This window comes from Saimiri boliviensis, chromosome 5, assembly GCF_048565385.1.
Source record: "Saimiri boliviensis isolate mSaiBol1 chromosome 5, mSaiBol1.pri, whole genome shotgun sequence".
Classification (NCBI taxonomy): Eukaryota; Metazoa; Chordata; class Mammalia; order Primates; family Cebidae; genus Saimiri; species Saimiri boliviensis.
The window spans coordinates 148,908,071-148,924,858 of NC_133453.1; the positions used below are offsets into that span (position 1 = coordinate 148,908,071).

At 35.3% G+C, this 16,788-nt stretch overlaps 1 protein-coding gene across 10 annotated transcripts in view; it reads right to left on the minus strand.

Moving 5' to 3' along the window:
* UBE3A (ubiquitin protein ligase E3A) overlaps nt 1-16,788 on the minus strand; it is a 99,109-nt gene that overhangs the window by 68,278 nt on the left and 14,043 nt on the right. For 8 of the 10 annotated variants that reach the window (XM_074398633.1, XM_074398635.1, XM_074398640.1 and 5 more), the window contains exon 2: nt 11-74. The exons of 1 other annotated variant lie outside the window; for it this stretch is intronic. The gene's annotated coding sequence lies outside the window, so the exon portion shown is untranslated. Of the gene's footprint in view, nt 1-10; nt 4,871-16,788 lie in introns of those variants that run through there. One more of the 10 variants, XM_074398634.1, reaches the window with a different exon arrangement.

Here is a 16,788-nt window from a genome sequence, read left to right on the forward strand (position 1 = left end):
GAAAACATACCATATTTCGCCAAACTTCTCTGGAGCTGGTGAATTCTAAAATCAGGCTCTTACAGATTTTTAACCTAAAATATAAAACACCTCACTCAATTCTTTTTACATAAACAACTGGATAAACTTTTAAAAAAAAAAGGTACTAAAGTTCATCACAAAAGCAAACTTATTTTCTGTAATAATAATGAACATCGAAAAACTTATCAAGAAACAATTACCCTATTGCTGTTGCCAGGATGAGGGAAGCATAGTTAGGCAGGCCCTGTAGCCTGAGTGCTTTCAGCAAGCAAAGCTGTATTTCCCATATTCATCCACAAAGTTTAGTGCCTCCTATTTTTTTATCCTCCCTCCAACAGGGCTAAACATATTTGAAACCTACTTGACTATGTCCCTCTAATCCCTTCAAATACCTGTATCGATTTTGTTTTTAATTAAATTCTATATGCTAAGCATCAGCTGTGTTAGATACAAATATGGGCATCTATCCACTACTTCCTAGAGTAGCAGTCTTGGGCAGACCCTTTGACCCTGAGTCTCCAGTGTCAGGTTGTTGTAGTAGAGAAAATGCATTAAAAAGTTACAGCACAATGCCTACCTGGCACAAAACAGAACTTCAGTATTACTATGATAATTATAATTTATTAAATCAACCACTTAACATATATCAAAACTTAACTCTTAAAAAAAAAAATCCTGAAGCTTAAAAGCAAGCTCCTAAATTATCACTCTAAATTCTTAACTTGTTTATATACAATCAGAACATTCTTCACTGGAACAGAAATAAAGTCCTTTAATGTACTGCATTATATATTAAAAAACCAAATCTCAAAGATAAGAAATCCATCCAGTGTCCTAGAGGTTGATGGTAGACAATGAATACACTGCATACAAACATTTTTAAATGAAATTAACCAACTTTTAAGGTTTTAGAGACTGAGTTTCAAACTTCAGCCTGTAACAGAACTACCTGGGGAAATCGAAAAACTACTTGGGCTCTACCCGCAAAGATTCTCACTCAGTGCATGAAGGAGGGGTTCATAATTTTAAAAAAAAAATTTTTTTTCAGACCCACCCACGAATGCAGAAATCAATTTGCATTTTAACATACATTTCACATGACATACAGATTCCATTCTAAGAAGCCCTGCCTTCCAACTTATGAATTAGGAACATATATTCATAGAGGAAATATACCAAATCTATAAAATACAGAATAACGAAAACTGTAAGCACTACAAATGTTATGCACACTCACTTGCCAACTTAACCTTAAGAACCCTAATACCAGACACAGTTCTCTCATCTCTTCAACAGAGGGCTCCATCTAATAATCATCTTCAACAGAGGGCTCAGTCTAATAATCTTATAAATAAGTATAATCTAGTAAGAAATGCCTAAGTCAGTCTACGTCTCTCTGCCTAAAATTTTCATTTTATTCATTTTTATTTTATTCTTAAGACAGTTCATGTCAACAACTAATCATCTCTCCTTGACACACACGTATTACATACGTTATTATGAATATGACTGGCATATCGATCTCTCCTTCACCTCCTTCTAAACCTATTTCACAACTTAATTTCATAAACTGTTTCTTTTCTATCACTTTTTATTATAACATCCAACACGTCTGTTCTTTGCACCATGTTTATGGTGTCTTATATTTATGGATAATGCTACTTATTAAAACTGTCTACATTTTGTCCATTTACACATCTCACAACCAAAGAAGGACTACTCCGACAATTTCCCAAGGTCTTCCTGCCTTGAAGCTCTCCTCATTCCAGTCCATTCTGCAGTTAAGACTTAAAAAGTTTTAAATACTGCTTTGAAATAATACTTGCAACATAATTTCCTCAACTCCATTAACTCCTCAGATTATCATTTCTTTATCCTTTTACTGCCCCCCAAAAAACGTGAAAACCACTAGCTCAGCTGCTATTTTCTACCTACTGACATTTTTCCTACAACAGTTTCCATCATTTCTTTGTATTTCCAATGTTGTGGCCCCTTAATCTTAACTTAATTTTTGTAGCTGTTAAGACTGCTAATGACTCCTCATCTCCTCTGGCTTCCCTAATGTTGTATCCACTCATTTTCTTCCATCTCTCTAAAGGCAACAAGGTCTTCTGCTAGTTCATCTTCCTACCTCTCATACGTGGCCTATCTCCAAGTTTCTGCCAACAGCCACTTTTCTTAACCTAAACCAAATCTCTGCACAGTGCCATCCATTCCCACAGCACCTCTATACTTACAAACCCCCTACTCTGTATCTTTAAGCTCTTACCTCTGGCACGGTATGCCTGCAACTACCAATTGCCAATGGTACACATCCATTTGGATGTCTCATTAGCATCTACATTAAGCATATCTAAAATCAAACTCAGTTATTTTCCAAAAAAACTCACTCTGCCTAATCTCACTGTCCTAGTTATGAACTGAAAAATTTGGTGCCATTCATTACTTTCTCTCCCATGTAGGGTGATATTCCTTCAGCCTTCAATTTCTTCATAATCATTAATTTGAAAATTGTCTAGTAGATTTTGAGTGCCTACTAGGCGGATGAAGATGCAGTGGTAGAAAAACTAGACATAATTTCTTGTCTTCATGTGGTGAGAGAAATGGGCACGAATAAAAACCACAATTATGCAATTACAGTGCACAGTTAAGTGTATCAATGGAGAAATACAGGGGGTGGTTAAGTATTATAATAAAAAGTCCTGACTTAGTCTGAAGAAAAGGAAAGCCATTCTTTATGAGGGACAAGCAACGTTTTTAAGACACACTAAGACAAACCCTGTGAGGTAATGGTAGCACTGTCAGTCCAGCTGGTCAAATTAGAAAATTCTCAGTCATATTCTTAAGAGTCTCTCTTTCCCAGTATATCAAATTGTTTACCAATTGCTAGCAATTCATCCTCAGAAATTCCCCTACATTTCTTCATTTCCACACTATTCCCTAGTCTTTTTTTGATGGCTTTTAGTTACTTCCAGAATAAAGCCAAATCTCCCAATCACGTCAGAGACTCTACACAATTTGGTCAAAACCTGCCAGTGCAGCCTCTTCTTCCAGACTAGAACAAACTTCAAGAGAATATGTGTATCATTTGCTTTTATACTTCCACTGCTTGAAAATGTTCATAGAATAAGCATCTCACAAAGGAGAACATTTTTCTCCTGGGGGACTTGCTTTCAGTCCTTTAGTACATGCAGAATTAAAATTCAAACCCACATTTGTCTGATTCTAAAAGCCGTGCTTATTACCTTGTACCTCCCTTCTAATTTATATTCAAACCTTATAAATTTCCTTAGAAACATCTCTTACTTCTTTTTTCCCCAAACTTACCAACACTGTTCCACTACAGTGCCCCATTATTTCATCTGGTTTCCCTTTGCCTTTATCCTTGAGTTTGCTGCTAGAATTATCTTCCTGAAAACTCAAAGTTGGACATATTATTCTATATTCCAAAGCTTTAACGCTTTCTCATGTCAGTGGAATAAATTCCTAACTCCTTCACATTTTCCCTGAGGCCTTTGCCTCATGGCCTTGACCCCCGCCAACCAAGCACTGCTGCCCACTATATGACATCATCATCAGGTACAAGATCTAGTCTCATCACTAGACTACTGGCTATTATACAATGGATAACTGTGTTTCCGACTTCAATGCATTTGCTTCTGAGGAGACTTCACTCAGAAACGGTCCTCTGTTCATTACTAATGTCTATCCCCCCATCCACCTATCATGCCATGTTAAAAACTGGCCTCATTCGAAAGACTGTATCCCACAGGGTTATCTCACGTCTTGTATATAACCACCATCTCCTTCAGGTCTTATTAATATATTCTTAATACTAGAAAATATTTATGAATTTCTACCTTATACTTATGTTACACATTACATTACAGCTATCTGTATACATTTGTCAGTGCCTCTAGCTGTACGCTGATTGATAGTAGGGATCATCTCTTCCATATTTTAATTTTCATAATAATGGTGACTATGTTTTCTTGACACTATACTCTTCTACAAAAAAAAAAAAGCGGGGGGGGGGGATCAAGACCCATGGTCTGACAAAAAATCTTGAGCTAGTTCCAAATGTGACTCATAGATGAACAAAGATATCATTTCTTCCTAAATTAACACAAATAGAAGTACATGCCAATTTAAGAAACATTTTATTTCAAACACTAAATATATAACTAAAAAAAATTCTAATAATGTCCCTTTCTCTACCAGATATTAAAATATAATTTATTAACTTAAATGGTATAATTAAAATCAGCACAACACCTTCGAAAACTGACAGTATACACTAAAATATATACATACCCTATGACTTAAAAATTTCACTCCTAAGTATACATCAAACAGAAATAAGCACATATATTCACAAGACGACAATCACTGAAATGTTGAGAGCAGCAGCAATATTCTTAACAGTCCCAAACCAAAAATGACTAAATGTCCATCAACAGATTTAAACTGTAGTATATTCTTAAAATGGAATACTATAAAATGACTACCATAAACAATCAATTATTACAACCAACAATCTGGATAAATCTCAGAAATACATTAAAGGAAATCAGACACAACTGAATGTCCTTGATTCTAGTGAGATAAAAGATGAAAACAGGCAAATCTATGCTATGAAAAGTCAGGACAGTGGTTACACATGGAAGGGGTAGTAACACAGAGGACTAGGGGCTACAGAAAAGCTACTGATGTTGTTTCTTGATCTGAATGCTACCTAAACATTTGTACTCAGTGTGTGAAACGTGCAACAAGCAGCCGGGCGCGGTGGCTCAAGCCTGTAATCCCAGCACTTTGGGAGGCTGAGGCGGGTGGATCACGAGGTCGAGAGATCGAGACCATCCTGGTCAACATGGTGAAACCCCGTCTCTACTAAAAATACAAAAAATTAGCTGGGCATGGTGGCATGTGCCTGTAATCCCAGCTACTCAGGAGGCGGAGGCAGGAGAATTGCTTGAACCCAGGAGGCGGAGGTTGCGGTGAGCCGAGATCGCGCCATTGCACTCCAGCCTGGGCAACAAGAGCGAAACTCTGTCATTAAAAAAAAAAAAAAAAAAAAAAAAAAAGTGCAACAAGCTATACAACTTAGAAGTGCACTCCTCTGTATGTATATTGAAAAGATTCTCCTTAAAAAAATAAAAATAAAAACTTGATATGGTATTAGCATTAAACAGGTAAGCATAAAACAGAAAGTTAAATCCAGAGAAATTTCCAAAAATCTGACAGCTGCTGCTTCTCAAACTATTTTCAGACCTTGGATAATGGGCAGCACAAGACTATAATCCATGAAAGGACAAAAACAAAGGAGGTAAGTCATCCACTGCTTGGAGTCTGACTGGAGGTAATTTCCAACCTGCAGTCAATGGAGGGGAAACCCAGTGAGAAAAGAGCAGTTTCACTGAGGTGAGAAGCAAGAGATCACAGCTGAGGAAGCTGAAGTGGGCAAAATTTATAAGACAAATGCCAGACAAGAGGGGTGCTTGTCTGACGGGGCAGAGAAAAGGCTTCAGAAATCTTCTATTTGGGAGTCTAATGGCAATGGGAGTCTAATGCTGTGTACTGACTGTACATAAGTAAGGTAAGTGACTCCATGAAGCTAGGGAAAGAGAAGTAATGAGCTGCAATATTCCCAATACTTAGAAAGATCTGGAAGACTGCTAAATTCCCTGTAACCTGAGTGAAGAGAACACGGTGACACTGGGAGCATTTAATAACGACTCGGAAGGATCATGCCTTAGGTAGGAGATACTACCATTAAAGCCAAGCCTTCTCTAGACAAATGCCACTGAAGCCCTGAAGGAATAAAACTTACCCGCAAATTATTTAGCTGGCTTCAAATCAAAACACTCTAAAAGGAAACAAAATCTAGTCACTCAACAACAAAATACTGCAATGTCCAGCAACTAATTTTTAAAAATCATTAAATATGTTTAAAAAGAAAAAAAAAAAAAAACAGGAAAACACAATCCACAAGAGAAAAATCGACAAATTTAGAAGTAAAAAAATTCATGGAATCAATAAGTAAAATTTTCAAATAGCTATTACAAATGTGCTCAAGAATTCAAAAAATACTTGGGAGGCCGAGGCGGGTGGATCACGAGGTCGAGAGATCGAGACCATCCTGGTCAACAGGGTGAAACCCCATCTCTACTAAAAATACAAAAAATTAGCTGGGCATGGTGGCGCGTGCCTGTAAGCCCAGCTAATCAGGAGGCTGAGGCAGGAGAATTGCCTGAACCCAGGAGGCGGAGGTTGCAGTGAGCCGAGATCGCGCCATTGCACTCCAGCCTGGGTAACAAGAGCGAAACTCCGTCTCAAAAAAAAAAAAGAATTCAAAAAATACATGGATAAAGATGAAAACAAATCAAATGGAACTTCTAGAAATACAAAGCAAAAAGGCTGAAATTATTTAACATGGCAGGAGCAAAAACAGTAAAACAGAAGACAAAACCACGTGAAGCACAGAGAAATAAAAAGGCCGAAAAATAACAAATAGGATGTTAATGACCTGTGAAAAATACCAAATGGTCTAACATATGTGTAACTGGAGTCCCAGAAAAAGAGGAAATGTTTTAAGAGTAGAGGTGATTAAAAATATATATATATATAGAAGAAACAATGATGACAATCTTCCAAAGTTAAGGAAAACCATAACATAAATGTACAAATTCAAAAGGGCAAAAAAAAACCCAAAAACCAAAAACTAACAAACCTCAACAACTCTCAGCATGGTAATCATGAAAAATGAAAAGTGACAAGAAAAAAATCTTAAAAGTAGTCAGGGAAAAAAGACTTAGTATAAGGAAGAAAAGATAAGTAGTGTTAGGCATCATTAGCATTAGCAACAGGAATACATTCTGAGAAACGTTATCATTAGGCGGCATCATTAGGTGATTCCGTCATTGTGCAAACATCACAGAATGTACTTACACAAATCTAGACAGTATAGCTTACTACAGACCTAGGGTATATGGTCTAGCCCTGCTGCTCCTAGGTTATAAACCTGTACAGTATGTTATTGTATTGAATTCTATAGACAACTGTAACACAGTAAAGTATATATCTAAACCTAGAAAAGGTACAGTGAAAATACAGTGGTATAATCTTAAGTGACTACTGTAATGTGTGATCTCTTGTTGCATGAAGTGTCATTATGTGGCACATGACTGTATAGCCAGACTTCTAATCAAAACAAATGCTGAAAGAAAAAACAATTTAACCAAGAGAAAAGAAACATATGTCTATATAGAGACTTGTTTTCATACAAATGTTCATTGTACCTTTATTTATAATAGCAAGGAACTGAAAACAGCCCAGGTGTCCCTTAATAGATGAAGTCACAAACCACTGAAACATGCAACAATATGGATGAATCTCAAAAACATTATGCTGAGTAAAAAGAAAGCTTTTTACAACACGTAAGTATTGTACTACTCTACTTACACGAAGTTCTAAGAAAGCTAAACTAAGATGAAAACAATCTGAACAATGATAGGTTCTAGGGGTGGTGTGGGGGGAGGAATAACTAGGAAAAGGTATACGTTCTATACCCTGATAGGAATTTCTGGCAAAGGTGTATACATTTGTCACAGATCATGAAATGGTGTATGTGGTCAACTGTATTTTACAAAGACTGTCACAACAGAAACCATTCCACATGCTCTTAACAATGTAACATTGTAATTTTTTCCATCAGGTGGTGGAGTCTATGGCCCTTCTCCTTGAATCTTCAGTGAAATCTGTAACTCTTTCAATCCAAATACCACAACTATCTACTGAGGACTGGTTCCAGGACTCCCATGGATACCAAAATCCAAGGATGCTTTGAATCCCTTACATAAAATGGCATAGTATTTGCATATAACATACATGCATCTTCAAATATGTTAAACCATCTCTAGCCTACTGAGTAGTACCAAATACAATGTAAATGCTACATAAACAGTTGTTATAACGTATTGCCAAAGACAAGCTCTCCTTGCCAATCCCTGACCAAATGAGAGATTCATGAGCAAAATAAATCGTTGCTAATATTTAAGGCACTAAGTTTGGGGCAATTTATTTCACAGCAATAAGTAACTGGAATACCACAGTAAATTCTAGTTAAAAATACTAAACTACTAAGTTTTAGTTAATATACATGCTGAAGTTAAGGGCATGGTATACTAACATCTGCAACTGACTTTGAAAAGCATAAAAAAAGACACTAGAAGAAGAGAAAATGGATAGATGGACAAGATAGAAGACAAAAACAAATATAACAAAATCTTAATTGTGAAATTACATTCTACAATTATTTTAAAGTCTGTGTGATTTGAAAAATTTTACAATAAAATATTGAGTGAAATAAAGACATTTCCATACAAATAAAAGCTGAAAGGTTTTGCAGCCAGTAGACCCACACTTCAGAAATGTTTAAGACATTTTTTCAAGTAGAAGGAAAATAACACCAACAAGAAACTTGGATCTCCACAAAGGAAAAGAAATGAAAGTGGTAAATATGATGGTAAATATAAAGGAATGTTACTGTTAAAAAGTTTCTTTGTAAAACAACTGGCCTTTGAAATAGTTTCAAACTCTACTGTGAAATCTATAACACATATAGAAATAAAATAAATATAAGATTACAGTACCAAAAACAGTAAGAGTAAATGGATGTATATTATTCTAAAGTTCTTACACATTAAGAGGAATATTTTTAAAGGTAAACTGAGGTAAGTTAAAGGGGCATATTATAAATCCTAGAACTACCACTGGGAAGAAAGACAAGCTAAAAAAATGGAGACAATTCCAAAAAAATGTTCATTAACCAAAAGGAAAGCAGAAAAGGAGGAAAAGATTAGACTAATAGAAAAGGAACAGTTTCTTAAACACAACTCTGTTGCCAACTGCAATAAATGTAAATAAACGTAAGACAATCAAATTAAAAACCAAAGATCGTAAATATCAGTCTCAAAACAAGATGCAACTATATGCTACCTAAAAGAAAGACATTAAATTAAATGATCAATAAGTTGAAAATAAAAAGCAAAAAGATATAATACACAAAAATTAATCATAAGAAAGGAGTGGATACACTAATACCAAAATAGACTTTAGATAAGGAACATTACCAGAGATAAACAGAGACATTTCATAATGATAAAGGCATCAATTAATCAAGGATACCTAACAGTCCTAAATGTGAACACACCTAATGACACAACTTCACAGATTTTGCTTCAAAGCATATGAAGCAAAAATAGAAGGAAGATAAATTCAAAATTATGAAGATTTCAACATTCCTCTCTTGGTAATTAATAAGTGGACAGAAAATCAGTAAAGATGCAGAAGAAATACATTTATCTATCTGATAAAGAACATGCATTCTGAAAAGAATGGAAAATACTGCACACACAAAAAACTTCTCAATGGTAGTCATGAAGAAAATGTAATTAAAACCATAATGACTTTTCACACCCATTAGAAAAGCAATTATTTTAAATAAAAAAACAAACTACCAAGTGTTAGCAAAGATGTGGAGAAACTGAAACCCTTATTCACTGCCAGTAAGACTGTAAAATGGTGCAGTCACTGTGGAAAACAGAATGGCATGACTCAGCAAACTCCACTCCTAAGTACATAACCAAAAGAATTAAAAGCAAGGACTCAAATATTTATACACCAATGTTCATAGCAGCATCATTCACATAGTTAAAAGGTTCAAACAGCCCAAATGTAACCAACAAATAAAATTTTTAAAAAGTGATATATGTAGACAGTGAAATATTATTCAACCTTAAAGAATCAAATTTGGATACATGCTACAACATGAATGAACTTGGAGGACCGATACGGTTTGAATTTTTGTCTTGCCCAAATCTCATGTTAAAATATAATTTCCAGCCGGGCGCAGTGGCTCACGCCTGTAATCCCAGCACTTTGGGAGGCCGAGGCAGGTGGATCACGAGGTCAAGAGATCGAGACCATCCTGGCCAACATGGTGAAACCCCGTCTCTACTAAAAATACAAAACATTAGCTGGGCATGGTGGCGCGTGCTTGTAATCCCAGCTACTCAGGAGGCTGAGGCAGGAGAATTGCTTGAACCCAGGAGGTGGAGGTTGCGGTGAGCCGAGATCTCACCATTGCACTCCAGCCTGGGTAACAAGAGCGAAACTCTGTCTCAAAAAAAAAAAAAAAAAAAAACAAAAAAAAACACAAAACAAAACAAAACAAATATATATATATATATATATATATATATATAATTTCCAGTGTTGGGGGTGGGGCCTGGTGGGAGGTAACTGGGTCATAGGAGCAATCCCTCATAGCCTGGTGCTGTCCTTGGAATAGAGAGTGAGTTCTCATGAGATCTGGTTGTTTAAAAAGGGTGTGCCACTTTCCCACCCTCTCTCTTGCTCCTGCTCTCCCCTTATGACATGCCTGCTCCCCCTCTGCCTTCCACCATGAGTAAACTCACCATGAGAGCGCCCCAGAAGCTGAGCAGATGGTGGTGCCATGCTTGTACAGCCTGCAGCCCCAGGAGCCAAATAAACTTTTCTTTTTAAATTACCCAGTCTCAGATATTCATTTAAGGCAACGCAAGAATGGCCTAACATAGGACATTATTATTAAATGAAATGTGCCAGACACAAAAGGACAAAAATCATATGAATCCACTTATATGAAGTACCTGGAAGAGTCAAATTCATATAGAAAGTAGCAGTGATTACCAGCAGATGGGGAGAGTAGGCAATGAAGAGTTACTGTTTAATGGGTAGAGTTTCAGAGATGGATAGTGGTGATGGCTGCACAATAATGAATAATGGTAATGTACTTTATGTCACTGAACTGTACACTTAAAAATGATTAAAATGGTAAATTTGATGTTATGTGTATTTTTATACAATAAAAAAAAAATCACTGCAATGGAATACCACTACACATCTCAGAATGTCTGCAATTAAAGACTGAGAACATCAAATGCTGATACTTGGAGAACTGGAGCTCTCATACACTGCTGATGAGAATGTAAAGTAGTATAATCATCTGGAAAATAATTTGGCAGTTCCTTATACATTTAAACATAAACTTACCACGTGACCCAGTAATTCCAATCTAAAGTACTTACCCTAGAAAAATAAAAACATGTTCACACAAAGACATGCACACAAAACAGTACCTTTATTCACAACAGCCTAAAACTGAAAACAATATAAATGTTCACCAGAAAATGAATAAACAAACTGTGGTATACCCATATTGTATTTAAAAAACAAATGTGTGACAAACACAAATTGGGTGAATCTCAAAAACGTGCTAAGTGAAATAAACCAGACATGGAAGAGTGTATGTTACCTGCGGAATTCTAGAGTAGGGAAACTAATGAACAGATTAGTGGTTGCCTGGAGCAAAGAGAGAGAAATGACTACCGGCAAGAAGGAGCTTTTTGGAGGTAATTCAATTGTTCTAAAGCTTGATTGTAGTAGCAGTGATAGTATATATATTTGTCAAAATCAATAAAATAGTACAGTTAAAATGGGTGCATTTCATTGTATATCAATTATACGTCAATAAACTTGATTTTTTTTCAATGTTTGTTTGAACTTGATATAGGAAAAGCTGGCATTTTAAGTGGAGAAAGGATGCCTTAAGTGGTCAAGACAATCACTACAAAAGTTCAAGAAAATAAAAGGTAGATACAATTCCCACACCATATGACAAATGCAATCCAGATCATACCATATAAAAAAATGCTGATTGTTCAGCTCTAACTTTGTAAGTTAAAGTCTATAAAATAAAATCATAAAAGTATCAGAAGAAAATATAAAAGACTGGCCAGGTATAGCAGCTCATGCCTGTAATCCCAGCACTTTGGGGGGGCTGATGTGAGAGGATAGCTTGAGGCCAGAAGTTTGAGACCAGTCTGGGCAACACAGACACCTTCTCTACAAAAACAACAAACAAACAAAAACCAAACTAGCTGTGGTGGCACATGCCTGTAATCTTAGCTACTTGGGAAGCTGAGGCAGGATGATCACTTGAGCCCAGGAGTTTGGGGTTGTAGGGAGTTACAACTTCTCCAGCATGGGTGGTAGAGCGAGATCCTATCTCTAAAAACTTTTTGTAATATGTGTATGAGATCATATTTATATCATCTTTGTTGGCATGCGGAAACCCAGAAGCCATAAAAGATGGATAGATTTGCTTACATAAAAACTCTAAATTTTCATATGACTAGATACTATAAAATTAAAGGTAAATAATGAGATAATATTTGCAAATTATAATAAAGAAATAATATATAAAGAATGCTTACAAATTTAAAAAACAAAGAACACAATAGAAATGGACCAAAAAAAAACAGGCAATTGCACAGGCTATTTATAAAAATTTAAACAGATTTTATATATATATATAAAACAAGGTAAATGAGCAGTCCCTAATATTGATTTAAGAAATGGAACTTGCTAAAATTATTTTTTAAAAGGTAACTGGCAGAATCTATCAAATTTTTAGATTGACACAGTCTAATGGCCTGAAATCTTATTTGTAGAAATCTACCTTACAGAAAAAATAACAAGTACCATCATTTGCAAAAGCAAAAATTGAAAACAACCTAATTTCCACAAAAGGCAAAGAGTTTTATAATGTATCATGAACTCTCAGAGATAATTCCTAGTTCAGTTCTAAAGATTAAGAGAACACATCAGATTTATAGTATTCTATCTCAGGTTTCTTAAGGACAATTGTTCATTAAGGCCCAATTTATTGTATTTTAAAACATGTTTTTCCTTCCTATCTCTTTTCTGTTGTTTCTCTTCCTTCCCTTCCCCCAAGCTTACATGGTAAAATTACCTATATTCAAGTGGACATGTGAAATGATGCAGACTTAATACAGTAATTTAAGAGAATTATCCAACTCCATTCTCTCAGTTGCTCTGGTCAAAAAACTTGGGCATCATTTTTTACTCCTCCCTTTATTTCCCACTTTTATCTGGTCTACCATCAAATCCTCTTGACTCGATTTCAACATATATCAAGAATTCAACCATTTCTCACCACCTCATTATGACCTCTCTCTCCATTTCAGTCATCTCTTAATCTGTACTACTAGTCTACCAACTGGTCTGCTGATGCTGCCTGTCTCCTCTTTTTCAGTCTGTGCTCAACACAGCAGCCAGAGTGATCTTGCTAAACATATACTTTTTCACTACTCTGCTCAAAGACTTCCATAGCTTCCCATCGCACTTAATAGTAAAAATCAAATACTTAATATGATCACAGTATCTGTACCCTCAATTATCTCTCTGCTTCTTTATTTCCCATCATTTACTTTTCTAAAGCTACACTGGCCACACCTCAAGTTCTTCAAACACATCAGGCACTCTCACTTTAGGGTTTCCTATTCACTACACCCTCTGCCTGAAATGCCAAATATCCACATAGCTAGCTCTCTCATTTCCTTCAGGTCTTCATTCAAATTACCATTTCAGTGACATAATTTCAGTGACGTTTTCCCTAGCCACCCTACCTAAAATTTCCCATCATCCTTTTCACCTACAAACACTGATATCCTACTTCTCTTATTTTTTCTCCTTAGTGCTATGTAACATATATTTACCTATCTTTATGAGCTCTTTAGTATCTAAGTGCCATGAAGACAAAGGATTGAATGCATTTTATACACTGCTGTCTCCACCAGCATCTAGAAAAAAATGTCCACTGTACAGTAGGTGTTCAAGAAACATATACTAAGTGAATAAGATGGATATGCATGTAGCCAACCATTTGAAAGCTTTCTGTAACATACAGTTAAGAGAAAAAAATAAGTTACATGAAATACAAATTTAGTATACAAAAATCTATGCACAATTAATTAAACCGAAATGAAATTTTTAAAAATTCAATTGGCAATACCACCAAAAAATAAAATTCTTAGAAATAAATTTTTTAAAGTAATAAAAGAAGTACAAGACCTGTATACGGAGAACTACAAAACATGAAAGAAATTAAAGAATACCTTAATAAATGGAAAGACATCCCATGCTCATGAATAAGACAGTATTAAGGTAGCAATACTTCCCAAATAGGACCTACAGATTCAACACAAATCCTATCAAAATCCCAGCTGCATTTTTTGCAAGCTAACGCTGTAATTCTATGGAAATTCGAGAAACCCAGAGACCCAAAACAATCTTGAAAAAGAGTAAGTTGGAATATTTGCACTTCCTGATTTAAAGACTTACTACAAAGCTATAGTAATCAAGAAAGTGTTACCAAAAAAAAAACCAGACACAATGTCAGTGGACTATAACTCAGACAAGAACACAGGTATAAATCTTATCTTGGATTAGGCAATGGTTTCTTAGATACCACCGACAAAAGAAGCAGCAACAAAAGAAAAAAAATGGACTTCACCAAAATTACAAACAGTGTGCTTCAAAGGAAAATGAAAAGACAATCCATGAAACGGGAAAATATTTGAAAATCATCTATCTGATAAAAGACTTGTACACAGAATGTATTTCAAAAACTCTTTACAAGCCAACAATAAAAAAATTAAAAATGACAAAAGACTTAAATATTTCTCCAAAGATAGCCAATCAGTGTATGCAATGATGTTAATCACCATAAGTTGCCAAGGAAATGGCCACCAAAGCCACAAAGATTCTTCACACATAAAAGAATGGCTAAAATAAAAAGGATAGGTGTGTTAAAGAGAAGTAGAGAAATCAGAACCTTCATATGCTATTGGTGCAATTTGCAAAATTAGTGCAGCCACTTTGGAAAAGAGTTTGGCAATTCCTCATCATGTTGAACAGTTACCCTAGGTACCCAGCAGTTTCATTCCTAGATATATACCCAAGAGAACTGAATATATATGTTCACATAAAAGCTAGTATATAAACTTTTTTTTTACAACAGTTTTCATGTCACAGTATTAACATACCTTGAAAATACTATGCTAAGTAAAAGCAGCCACACGCAACAGGACACATACTGTATGATTCCCATTTACATGAAATGTCCAGAATAAATAAATTCATAGAGACAAAGCAGATTAGTGGTTGCCAGAGGGAAGGGAAGAATGAGAAATGGCTGCTAATAGGTTAGAATTTCTTTTGGGGATAATGAAAATGTTTTAAAATTAGACAGTGGTGATGGCTACACAGCTGTGAATATACTAAAAACTTTAAATGTGTGAATTTTATAGTATGTGAATTATCTCAATAAAGCTATTAATAATTTTGTAAGTTAGAGAATATGTTTATTATGAGCACCACCCCCACCCAGAAGGAAAAAAGCTGTATGCACATCAGTTCTTTTACAGCTATCTTACATTTTATATTTGATTGGTAATTTTCTTCCAGGCATTTTTCCCCCTACATTTAAACACGTTTAACAACTGTTAAGTTTTAGAATTGATTATGAAGGGAAGAGAAACCTTTCATTTCTTCTTATACTTTAAAAATACCTTTTTATTTTTCTTTATTTCCTCATCTTCAAAAACAGATTCTACAAACCAATATTTGAAGGATGATGGGGTGACTAAATACAAATTTAAGAGGCTCTCTTCTGGAAATGTAAAAATGTTAGAATTTCTAGAACTTTTCATGATTTATAGGACTAACCTAGTATTTAAAACTGAGCCCATGTAGGTAAATCTAGGCTATACAGTCATACATAGAGAACTCTGGTATCAGAAAACATCCACTGTAAATTGGAAGAGTACTGTAATCTCCTTCTAATGCGCACCATGGTTCTCTCGGGTTCTTTGAACACTTTATAAAAATAAGGTATGCTTATTTCTAATTTACCTACTAACTGTAGAAGGCAGACTCACGATGTGCCAATATTAAAATGTTATTCCCCATTAAAATACATTTACTTAAGTGTTTTATTACATGACTTATCAGCAATGGAACAATCTCATCTGAGAGTAGTTCTCAACTGTCATCTATGAAAATCTTTAGAAATACCAAATCATCAGAATTACTTTAATTTCCTGACTTTTAATCATAAAGCATTCATTCTGGTCAACAATTCTACAATCTAAAAACAGAGGCATCTGTACCATATAGTTCTGATGATTTATTATTCTGAAATTTCCCTCTGGGTTATTTTTACACTGTAATTGAGTTCAAACTTCTATAGCGTCTAACCTAAAATTAAACATACAATTATGGGCCGGGCACGGTGGCTCAAGCCTGTCATCCCAGCACTTTGGGAGGCCGAGGCGGGTGGATCACGAGGTCAAGAGATCAAGACCATCCTGGTCAACATGGTGAAACCCCGTCTCTACTAAAAATACAAAACATTAGCTGGGCATGGTGGCGTGTGCCTGTAATCCCAGCTACTCGGGAGGCTGAGGCAGGAGAATTGCCTGAACCCAGGAGGCGGAGTTTGCAGTGAGCCGAGATCGCACCATTGCACTCCAGCCTGGGTAACAAGAGTGAAACTCCATCTCAAAAAAAAAACAAAAAACAAAAAACAAAAAAACATACAATTATGCTAATTTATGCCTGCTATATATGCACATACAAAAGACTTACAATGCAATATACTAAAAGAACTAAAGGTAGGTGCATTTTTCCTTGAAGGAATCATAACTACATATTTTCAAGTTTACTGTTACATTTATCTGCCTATCAAATAAATGTAGCACTTAAACTCAGAAAACAAAATCTGATTTAGTCACAAAAAACTTAATTTAACTTCAAAATGCTTTTAAAAAAATCTACCCCATCTAATTCTAAGTGAACTAG